This window comes from Arachis ipaensis, chromosome B8 (genome assembly GCF_059453495.1).
Source record: "Arachis ipaensis isolate K30076 ecotype BB chromosome B8, ASM5945349v1, whole genome shotgun sequence".
NCBI classification, from domain to species: Eukaryota; Viridiplantae; Streptophyta; class Magnoliopsida; order Fabales; family Fabaceae; genus Arachis; species Arachis ipaensis.
The window spans coordinates 100470277-100481402 of NC_142443.1; the positions used below are offsets into that span (position 1 = coordinate 100470277).

At 40.6% G+C, this 11126-nt stretch overlaps 1 non-coding gene across 1 annotated transcript; it reads right to left on the bottom strand.

Annotated features, from left to right (window-relative positions):
• Positions 1-949: 949 nt before the first annotated feature.
• On the bottom strand, positions 950-1057 carry LOC148549011 (small nucleolar RNA R71). The gene has a single exon (XR_015897061.1). It is a non-coding gene; the product is annotated as a small nucleolar RNA R71 (small nucleolar RNA).
• Positions 1058-11126: the final 10069 nt, after the last annotated feature.

The window sequence follows — 11126 nt, forward strand, 5'->3', positions numbered from 1 at the left end:
TTTTTGTTTGATTCATATCTTTTTCAAAACTACCTAACTAACTCTCCCTTTCTAATTTTCGAAAATCCCTTCCCACTTTTTCAAAATTCCTTTTTTTATTAACTAATTGTTTTAGATTTTAATTTAATTTCATTTTTTTCTTTTTATTTTCGAATTTTAATTTTAAATTTAAATTAAAAACAAAAATATTTTTCTTTTCTTTTCAAATGATTTTCGAAAATTCTTCTCCCTCATCTCCTTCTAATTATTTATTTATTTACTAACACTTCTCTTCATCTAAGAATTCGAACCTACTCCTCTCCCTTGTGTTTGGATTCTTATCTTTTCTTTCCTCCATTATTCTCTTCTTATACTTACATAAGGAATCTCTATACTGTGACATAGAGGATTCCATATTTTCTGTTCTCTTCTTTTTCATATGAGTAGGAACAAGGATAAGAACATTCTTGTTGAAGCTGATCCTGAACCTGAAAGGACTCTGAACAGGAAGCTAAGGGAAGCTAAAGCACAACTCTTTGGAGAAAATCTGACTGAAATTTTCGAAAAAGAAGGAGACATGGCCGAAAATAATAACAATGCAAGGAAGATGCTTGGTGACTTTACTGCACCAAATTCCAATTTACATGGAAGAAGCATCTCAATCCCTGCCATTGGAGCAAACAATTTTGAGCTAAAACCTCAATTAGTTTCTCTGATGCAACAGAACTGCAAATTTCATGGACTTCCATCAGAAGATCATTTTCAGTTCTTAGCTGAATTCTTGCAGATCTGTGACACTGTTAAGACCAATGGGGTTGATCCCGAGGTCTACAGGCTTATGCTTTTCCCGTTTGCTGTAAGAGACAGAGTTAGAATATAGTTGGATTCTCAACCTAAAGATAGCCTGAACTCTTGGGATAAGCTGGTCACGGCTTTCTTAGCCAAGTTTTTTCCTCCTCAAAAGCTTAGTAAGCTTAGAGTGGATGTTCAAACCTTCAAACAGAAAGAAGGTGAATCCTTCTATGAAGCTTGGGAGAGATATAAGCAACTGACCAAAAAGTGTCCTTCTGACATGCTTTCAGAATGGACCATCCTGGATATATTCTATGATGGTCTGTCTGAACTATCAAAGATGTCACTGGACCATTCTGCAGGTGGATCCATTCACCTAAAGAAAATGCCTGCAGAAGCTCAGGAACTCATTGACATGGTTGCAAATAACCAGTTCATGTACACTTCTGAAAGGAATCCTGTGAGTAATGGGACGCCTCAGAAGAAGGGAGTTCTTGAAATTGATACTCTGAATGCCATATTGGCTCAGAACAAAATATTGACTCAGCAAGTCAATATGATCTCTCAGAGTCTGAATGGATTGAAGGAATCATCCAACAGTACTATAGAGCCATCTTCTGAAGAAGAAGCTTATGATCTTGAGAACCCTGCAATAGCAGAGGTAAATTACATGGGTGAACCCTATGGAAACACCTATAATCCCTCATGGAGAAATTATCCAAATTTCTCATGAAAGGATCAACAAAAGCCTCAACAAGGCTTTAATAATGGTAGAAGAAACAGGTTTAGCAATAGCAAGCCTTTTCCATCATCCACTCAGCAACAGACAAAGAATTCTGAACAGAGTCCATCTAGCTTAGCAAATATAGTCTCTGATCTATCTAAGGCCACTGTGAGTTTCATGAATGAAACAAGGTCCTCTATTAGAAATTTGGAGGCACAAGTGGGCCAGCTGAGTAAAAGAGTCACTGAAACCCCTCCTAGTACTCTCCCAAGCAATACAGAAGAGAATCCAAAGAGAGAGTGCAAGGCCATTGATTTAACCATCATGGCCGAACCTACAAGAGAGGGAGAGGACGTGAATCTTAGTGAGGAAGACCTCCTGGGACGTTCAGTGACCAATAAGGAGTTTCCCTTTGAGGAACCAAAGGAATCTGAGGCTCATCTAGAGACTATAGAGATTCTATTGAACATCCTTCTGCCCTTCATGAGCTCTGATGAGTATTCTTCTTTTGAAGAGAATGAAGACATTACTGAAGAGCAAGTTGCTAAGTACCTTGGTGCAATCATAAAGCTGAATGCCAAATTATTTGGTAATGAGACTTGGGAAGATGAACCTCCCTTGCTCACCAATGAACTAAATGCATTGGATAGGCAGAAATTACCTCAAAAGAAACAGGATCCTGGTAAATTCCTAATTCCCTGTAACATAGGCACCATGACCTTTGAGAAGGCTCTATGTGATCTGGGGTCAGGAATAAACTTAATGCCACTCTCTGTAATGGAGAAACTTGGGATCTTTGAGGTGCAAGCTGCTAGAATCTCATTAGAGATGGCAGACAACTCAAGAAAATAGGCTTATGGACTAGTAGAGGACGTGCTAGTAAAGGTTGAAGGCCTTTACATCCCTGCTGATTTTATAATCCTAGACACTGGGAATGATGAGGATGAATCCACCATCCTTGGAAGACCCTTCCTAGCCACAGCAAGAGCTGTGATTGATGTGGACAGAGGAGAATTGGTCCTTCAACTGAATGAGGACAACCTTGTGTTTAAAACTCAAGAATCTCCTTCTGTAACCATGGAGAGGAAGCATGAAAAGCTTCTCTCACTGCAAAGTCAACCAAAGCCCCCACAGTCAAACTCTAAGTTTGGTGTTGGGAGGTTCCAACCTTGCTCTGATTATCTGTGAGGCTCCATGAGAGCTCACTGTCAAGCTATTGACATTAAAGAAGTGCTTGTTGGGAGGCAACCCAATGTTATTTAATCATATCTATTTTATTTTCTTTTTGTTATTTCCTGTTTTATTAGGTTGATGATCATGTGGAGTCACAAAAACTACTGAAAAATCAAAAAGAGAATGAAAAACAGCATTAAAAATAACACACCTTGGAGGAGGAGCATTCTGGCATTTAAACGCCAGAAACAAGCATATACCTGGCGTTAAACACCAGAAACAGGCTATATTTGGGCGTTTAACGCCAGAAACAAGCAGCAGTCTGACGTTAAATGCCAGGATTACACAGCAATGGTGTTTTACACGCCTAATTGCAGCAGGGATGTTAAGTCCTTGGCGCCACTGGATCTGTGGACCCCACAGGATCTGTGGACCCCACAGGATCCCCACCTACCTTCTTTTCTCCTCTTCACACCTTTTCATAACTCTCTTCCCCATCATCTCTTCACCACTCACATCCATCCCCTCTTCCCCAAAAACCCCACCTACCTTCAAATTCAAACTATTTTCATCCCAAACCCAACCCTAATGGCCGAACTCTAACCCTCCCCCCACTCCTATATAAACCCCTCATTCCTTCTTCATTTTCACACAACAAAACCCTCTCTTCTTCCCCTTGGCGGAAACCATCTTTCTCTCCCTTTCCTCCATTTCTCTTCTTCTTCTTCTTCTTTCTTTCTTTTTTTGCTCGGGGACGAGCAAACATTTTAAGTTTGGTGTGGTAAAAAGCATTGCTTTTTGTTTTTCCATAACCATCAATGGCACCTAAGGCCAGAGAATCCTCAAGAAAGAGGAAAGGGAAGGCAATTGCTTCCACCTCTGAGTCATGGGTGATGGAGAGATTCATCTCAAAGGTCTATCAAGACCACTTCTATGAAGTTGTGGCCAAGAAGAAAGTGATCCCCGAGGTTCCTTTCAAGCTCAAAAAGAATGAGTATCCGGAGATCCGACTTGAGATCCGAAGAAGAGGTTGGGAAGTTCTCACCAACCCCATTCAACAAGTCGGGATTTTAATGGTTCAAGAGTTCTATGCAAATGCATGGATCACTGGGAACCATGATCAAAGTGCGAACCCGAATCCAAAGCATTGGCTTACCATGGTTCGGGGGAAATACTTAGATTTCAGTCCGGAAAATGTAAGGCTGGCGTTCAACTTGCCAATGATGGAAGAGAATGCACGCCCCTACACTAGAAGGGTCAACTTTGATCAAAGGTTGGACCAAGTTCTCATGGACATATGTGTGGAAGGAGCTTAATGAAAAATTGACTCAAGAGGCAATCCGGTTCAATTGAGAAGATTGGACCTTAAGCCTGTAGCTAGAGGATGGTTGGAGTTTATTCAACGCTCAATCATTCCTACTAGCAACCGGTCTGAAGTTACTATAGATCGGGCCATCATGATCCATAGTATCATGATTGGAGAGGAAGTGGAAGTTCATGAGATCATACCTCAAGAACTCTACAAGGTGGCTGACAAGTCCTTTACTTTGGCAAGGTTACCCTTTCCTCACCTCATTTGCCACCTCTGCAATTCGGCTGGGATTGACATAGAGGGAGACATCCTCATTGAAGAGGACAAGCCCATCACTAAGAAAAGGAAGGAGCAAACAAGAGATCATGGACCTCAACAAGGGCATAAGGAAATTCCCCACTATGAAATCCCTGAGATACCTCAAGGGATGCACTTTCCTCCACAAAACTATTGGGAGCAAATCAATACCTCCCTAGGAGAATTAAGTTCCAACCTGGGACAACTAAGGGTGGAACACCAAGAGCACTCCATCATTCTCCATGAGATTAGAGAAGATCAAAGAGCTTTGAGAGAGGAGCAACAAAGGCAAGGAAGAGACATAGAGGAGCTCAAAAGCACCATTGGTTCTTCAAGAAGAGGAAGACGCCATCCTCACTAAGGTGGACTCATTCCTTAATCTCCTTGTCTATTTAATCTACTATTTTTCGATTTTTGAGCTTTATGTTTTATTTATGCTTGTCTCTTCACTATATGATCACTAGTGTCTAAGTGTCTATGCCTTAAAGTTATGAATGTCTTATGAATCCATCACCTTTCTTAAATGAAAAATGTTCTAAAAACAAAAGAACAAGAAGTACATGATTTTGAATTCATCCTTGAAATTAGTTTAATTATTTTGATGTGGTGACAATACTTTTTGTTTTCTGAATGAATGCTTGAACAGTGCATATGTCTTTTGAATTTGATGTTTATGAATGTTAAATATGTTGGCTCTTGAAAGAATGATGAAAAGGAGACATGTTATTTGATAATCTGAAAAATCATAAAAATGATTCTTGAAGCAAGAAAAAGCAGTGAATACAAAAGCTTGCGAAAAAAAGAGAGAAAAATAGCGAAAAAAAGAGAAAAAGAAAAAGAAAAAGAAAAAGCAAGCAGAAAAAGCCAAAAGCTGTTTAAACCAAAAGGCAAGAGCAAAAAGCCAATAGCCCTTAAAACCAAAAGGCAAGGGTAAATAAAAAGGATCCAAGGCTTTGAGCATCAGTGGATAGGAGGGCCTAAAGGAATAAAATCCTGGCCTAAACGGCTAAACCAAGCTGTCCCTAACCATGTGCTTATGGCGTGAAGGTGTCAAGTGAAAACTTGAGACTGAGCGGTTAAAGTCAAGGTCCAAAGCAAAAAAAAAAGAGTGTGCTTAAGAACCCTGGACACCTCTAATTGGGGACTTTAGCAAAGCTGAGTCACAATCTGAAAAGGTTCACCCAGTTATGTGTCTGTGGCATTTATGTATCCGGTGGTAATACTGGAAAACAAAGTGCTTAGGGCCACGGCCAAGACTCATAAAGTAGCTGTGTTCAAGAATCAACATACTGAACTAGGAGAATCAATAACATTATCTGAACTCTGAGTTCCTATAGATGCCAATCATTCTGAACTTCAATGGATAAAGTGAGATGCCAAAACTATTCAAGAGGCAAAAAGCTACAAGTCCCGCTCATCTGATTGGAGCTAAGTTTCATTGATATTTTGGAATTTGTAGTATATTCTCTTCTTTTTATCCTATTTGATTTTTAGTTGCTTGGGGAGAAGCAACAATTTAAGTTTGGTGTTGTGATGAGCGGATAATTTATACGCTTTTTGGCATTGTTTTTACATAGTTTTTAGTATGATTTAGTTAGTTTTTAGTATATTTTTATTAGTTTTTAAATAAAATTCACATTTCTGGACTTTACTATGAGTTTGTGTGTTTTTTTGTGATTTCAGGTATTTTCTGGCTGAAATTGAGGGACTTGAGCAAAAATCAGATTCAGAGGTTGAAGAAGGACTGCAGATGCTGCTGGATTCTGACCTCCCTGTACTCAAAGTGGATTTTTTGGAGCTACAAAACTCCAAATGGCACGCTCTCAATTGCGTTGGAAAGTAGACATCCAGGAATTTCCAGAAATATATCATAGTCTATACTTTTCTCGAGTTTAGAGGACGCAAACTGGCGTTCAACGCCAGTTCCATGCTGCATTCTGGAGTTAAACGCAAGAAACAGGTTGCAAAGTGGAGTTAAACGCCAGAAACAGGTTACAAACTGGCGTTCAACTCCAAAAGAAGCCTCTACACGTGTAAAGCTCAATGCTCAGCCCAAGCACACACCAAGTGGGCCCCAGAAGTGGATTTCTGCATCAATTACTCATTTCTGTAAACAATAGTAACTAGTTTAGTATAAGTAGGACTTTTAACTATTGTATTTACATCTTTGGATTATCTTTTGATCCTTTGATCATGTTTAGGGGGCTGGCCTCTCGGCCATGCCTTGACCTTGTTCTTATGTATTCTCAACGGAGAGTTTCTACACACTATAGATTAAGGTGTGGAGCTCTGCTGTTCCTCATGAATTAATGCAAAGTACTATTGTTTTTCTATTCAATTCACGCTTATTCCTATTCTAAGATATTCATTCCCACCCAAGAACATGATGAATGTGATGATTATGTGTCGCTCATCACCATTCTCACCTATGAACGCGTGCCTGACAACCACTTTCGTTCTACATGAAGATGAGATAGAATGAGTATCTCTTAGATATCTAATACAGGGGACCGAGTCCGAGATATTAGAATCTTCGTGGTATAAGTTAGAACCCATGGACAGCCATTCTCGAGATCTGGAAAGTCTAAACCTTGTCTGTGGTATTCCGAGTAGGATCTGGGAAGGGATGGCTGTGACGAGCTTCAAACTCGCGAGTGCTGGGCGTAGTGACAGACGCAAAAGGATAGTAAATCCTATTCCAGTATGATCGAGAACCGACAGATGATTAGCCATGTAGTGACAACGCATTGGACAATTTTCACAGAGAGGACGGGATGTAGCCATTGACAACGGTGATGCCCAACATACAGCTTGCCATGGAAGGGAGTAAGAATGACTGGATGAAGACAGCAGGAAAGCAGAGGTTCAGGAGGAACGAAAGCATTTCTATACGCTTATCTGAAATTCTCACCAATGAATTACATAAGTATCTCTATCCTAGTTTATATTTTAATTATTTTTTAATTATCAATTCTCTATAACCATTTGAATCCGCCTGACTAAGATTTACAAGGTGACCATAGCTTGCTTCAAGCCGACAATCTCCGTGGGATCGACCCTTACTCACGTAAGGTTTATTACTTGGACGACCCAGTGCACTTGCTGGTTAGTTGTGCAAAGTTGTGACAAAGTGTGATTCACGTTTGAGAGCACCAAGTCTTTGGCGCCATTTTTGATGATCACAATTTCTGCGCACCAGTCACGCGTGCGAGTGATCCACGCGTGTGTGTTGCCTATCTTCAGAGCAGCTATGGAAAATTATATATCGTTGCGAAGTCCCAGATGTTAGCTTTCCAACACAACTAGAACCGCCTCATTTGGACCTCTGTAGCTCAAGTTATGACCGTTTGAGTGCGAAGAGGTCAGGCTAGACAGCTTAGCAGTTCCTTCAATTTCTTATATTCCTTCCACTTTTGCATGCTTCATTTCCATCCTCCAAGTCACTCTTGCCCTATAAACTCTGAAATCACTTAACACACATATCACGGCATCGAATGGTAATAAGAGGGGATTAAACATAGCAAATTTAAGATCAAAGAAACATGTTTTCAATCATAGCACAAAATCAGGAAGGAAATTGTAAAACATGCGAATTATACGATAAGTGTGAGTTTAGTGGATAAAATCTACTCAATTAAGCACACAATGTACCACGAAATAGTGGTGCATCACCTGCCTGATGCATGCATAAAATCCGGCTGGAGGATAATGCCAAACTAGTGGTACAACCACAAAGGCGATTGAACCCAGCCATGAAGGAAGTAGTGCAGAAGGAGGTCACTAAACTCTATAAGGTTGGGATTATTTATCCCATTTCTGATAGCCCATGGCTGAGCCCGATCCAGGTTCTTCCTAAGAAGGGTGGAATGATAGTGGTTCACAATGAAAAGAATGAGCTGATCCTAAAAAAGACAGTTACAGGGTGGCGTATGTGCATTGATTATAGAAAACTTAATGACGCCACTAGGAAATATCACTTTCCTTTACCCTTCATTGACCAAATGCTAGAAAGGCTAGCAAGTCATGCTTTTTATTATTTCCTGGATGGATATTCTGAGTACAATCAAATAGTAGTGGATCCACAGGATCAAGAAATGATAGCATTTACATGTCCATCTGGCGTGTTTGCTTATAGACGAAAGCCATTTGGCCTGTGCAATGCGCCTGCCACCTTTTAGAGATGCATGCTATCCATCTTCTCTGATATGATAGAGAAATTCCTTGAAGTATTCATGGATGACTTATCTGTATATGGAGACTCATTTGACTCCTGTCTTGATCATCTGACCCTGGTCCTAAAAAGATGCCAAGAAACAAACATAGTTCTAAGCTGGGAGAAATGCCACTACATGGTAGCTAAAGGCATTATTCTTGGGCATCGGCTCTCAAACAAAGGGAAAGAAGTGGATCAAGCTAAGGTGGAAGTGATCGAACGCTTGTCTCCACCTACTAGTGCTAAGGCTATCAGAAGCTTCCTATGACATGCAAGATTCTACAGGCGGTTCATAAAAGATTTTTCTAAAATCGCCAAACCCCTGTGCAATCTCTTGGCCACTGATGTCCCATTCATTTTTGACCAAGAATGCCTCCATGCCTTTGAAACTCTGAAGGCCAAGCTTGTCAGTGCTCCTATCATCTCTGCACCCAACTGGGATTTGCCATTTGAGCTAATGTATAATGCAAGTGATCATGCAATTGGCACAGTCCTAGGTCAGAGACATGACAAGCTTCTGCATGTCATTTGCTATGCTAGTCGCGTATTAAATGATGCGTAGAAAAATTACACTACTACAGAAAAGGAGCTACTTGCAGTGGTTTATGCCATTAACAACTTCAGATCCTACCTACTAGGATATAAGGTCATTATTTATACTGACCATGCTACTCTAAAATATCTGCTCACTAAGCAAGAGTCTAAACCCAGGCTAATAAGATGGGTATTGCTCCTGCAAGAGTTTGATATAGAAATTAGAGACAGAAAAGGGACAAAAAATCAGGTGGCTGATCACTTATCCCGGATTGAGCCAGTAGCAGGCACTTCCTCTCCCTCTACTGACATATCCGAATCTTTTCCAGATGAGCAGCCCTATGCCATCTGGACAATACCTTGGTTTGCAGACATTGCGAACTAAGAGGCTATACGGTTCATTCCCAAAGAGTTTTCCAGGCTGTAAGCCCAGAAACTCATGCATGATGCAAAATATTACTTATGGGATGAGCCATATCTCTTTAAGAGATACTCAGATGGAATAATCTGACGCTGTGTTTCTGAAGAACAGCCATAGATAATTCTATGGCATTGCCATAACTCTGACTATGGAGGATACTTTGGAGGTGAGCAGAAAGCCACTAAAGTACTCCAAAGTGGCTTTTATTGGCCTACTCTCTTTAAAGATTCTAGGGAGTTCGTCCGTAATTGTGATAGTTGCCAGCGGGTTGGCAATCTTCCTCATGGTCACAGAATGCCTCAACAAGGAATCTTAGAGATTGAGTTGTTTGACATATGGGGCATAGATTTCATGGGACCATTCCCACCCTCATACTCAAACACCTACATCCTTGTGGTAGTAGATTACGTGTTTAAATGGATTGAAGCAATAGAAACACCCACTAATGACACTAAAGTAGTAATGAAGTTCCTCCAGAAGAACATTTTCAGCAGATTTGGCATCCCTAGGACACTAATCAGTGATAGAGGAACTCATTTCTGCAACAGACAGCTGGATTCTGTCTTGAGCCAATACAGAGTTTGCCATAAAATAGCAACACCGTATCATTCCCAAACAAATGGGCAAGATGAAGTCTCAAATAGAGAACTGAAGCGAATTCTAGAGAGGACAGTAAATGCCTTTAGAAAGGATTGGGCCAAAAAGCTTGATGATGCTCTGTGGGCATACAGAACAGCTTTCAAAACCCCCATTGGAACTTCACCATATCAATTAGTATATGGGAAATCCTATCATTTACCAGTGGAACTAGAACACAAAGCCTATTGGTCTACTAGGTTCCTCAACCTTGATGCTAAAGCAGCAGGGGAGAAATGGCTGCTCCAACTAAATGAGTTGGGTGAATTCCGCTTAGAAGCATTTCAAAATGCAAAAATCTATAAGGAAAAGGCAAATAGGTGGCATGACATGAAGCTAGCTTTCAAAGTCTTTGAACCAGGATAGAAGGTCCTGCTCTTCAACTCAAGACTCAAACTGTTCTCTGGGAAACTCAAATCCCGTTCGACAGGACCGTTTGTGATTACTAAGGTATCACTATACGCGCATTTAGAGCTTCAAGGTAAAGAAACAAGGTTCACTGTCAATGGACAGAGGGTTAAGCATTACCTTGAAGGAGATATAGAGCCAACAGGCTCAAAACTGCTACTAAGTTAAGTACAGTGAAGTCCAGCTAAAGACATTAAAGAAGCGCTTGTTGGGAGGTAACTGATGAGCGGATATTTTATACGCTTTTTGGCATCACTTCATATAGTTTTTAGTAGTTTTTATTTAGTTTTAATTAACGTATTTTCTAGCTGAAATTGAGGAGCTGGAGCAGAAGTCTGATTCAGAGACATAGAAAGCACTACAGATGCTGTCCAGATCTGATCTCCCTGCATTCGAAAGAGCTTTTCTGGATCTATAGAAGTCCAAATGGAATGCTCTCAATGGCTATGGAAAGCTGACTTCTAGAGCCTTCCAGAAATATATAATAACTTATACCTTGCTTCTAGAGCCCAAAACTGGCGTCCAACGCCAGCTCACTGCCCCATTCTAGGCGTCCAGCGCCCAAAGAGCAGAGCCCAGCATCCAAAGGCCCAGAGAGGATCCCCTAGCTGGCATTCCACACCCAAGGAGCCTCATA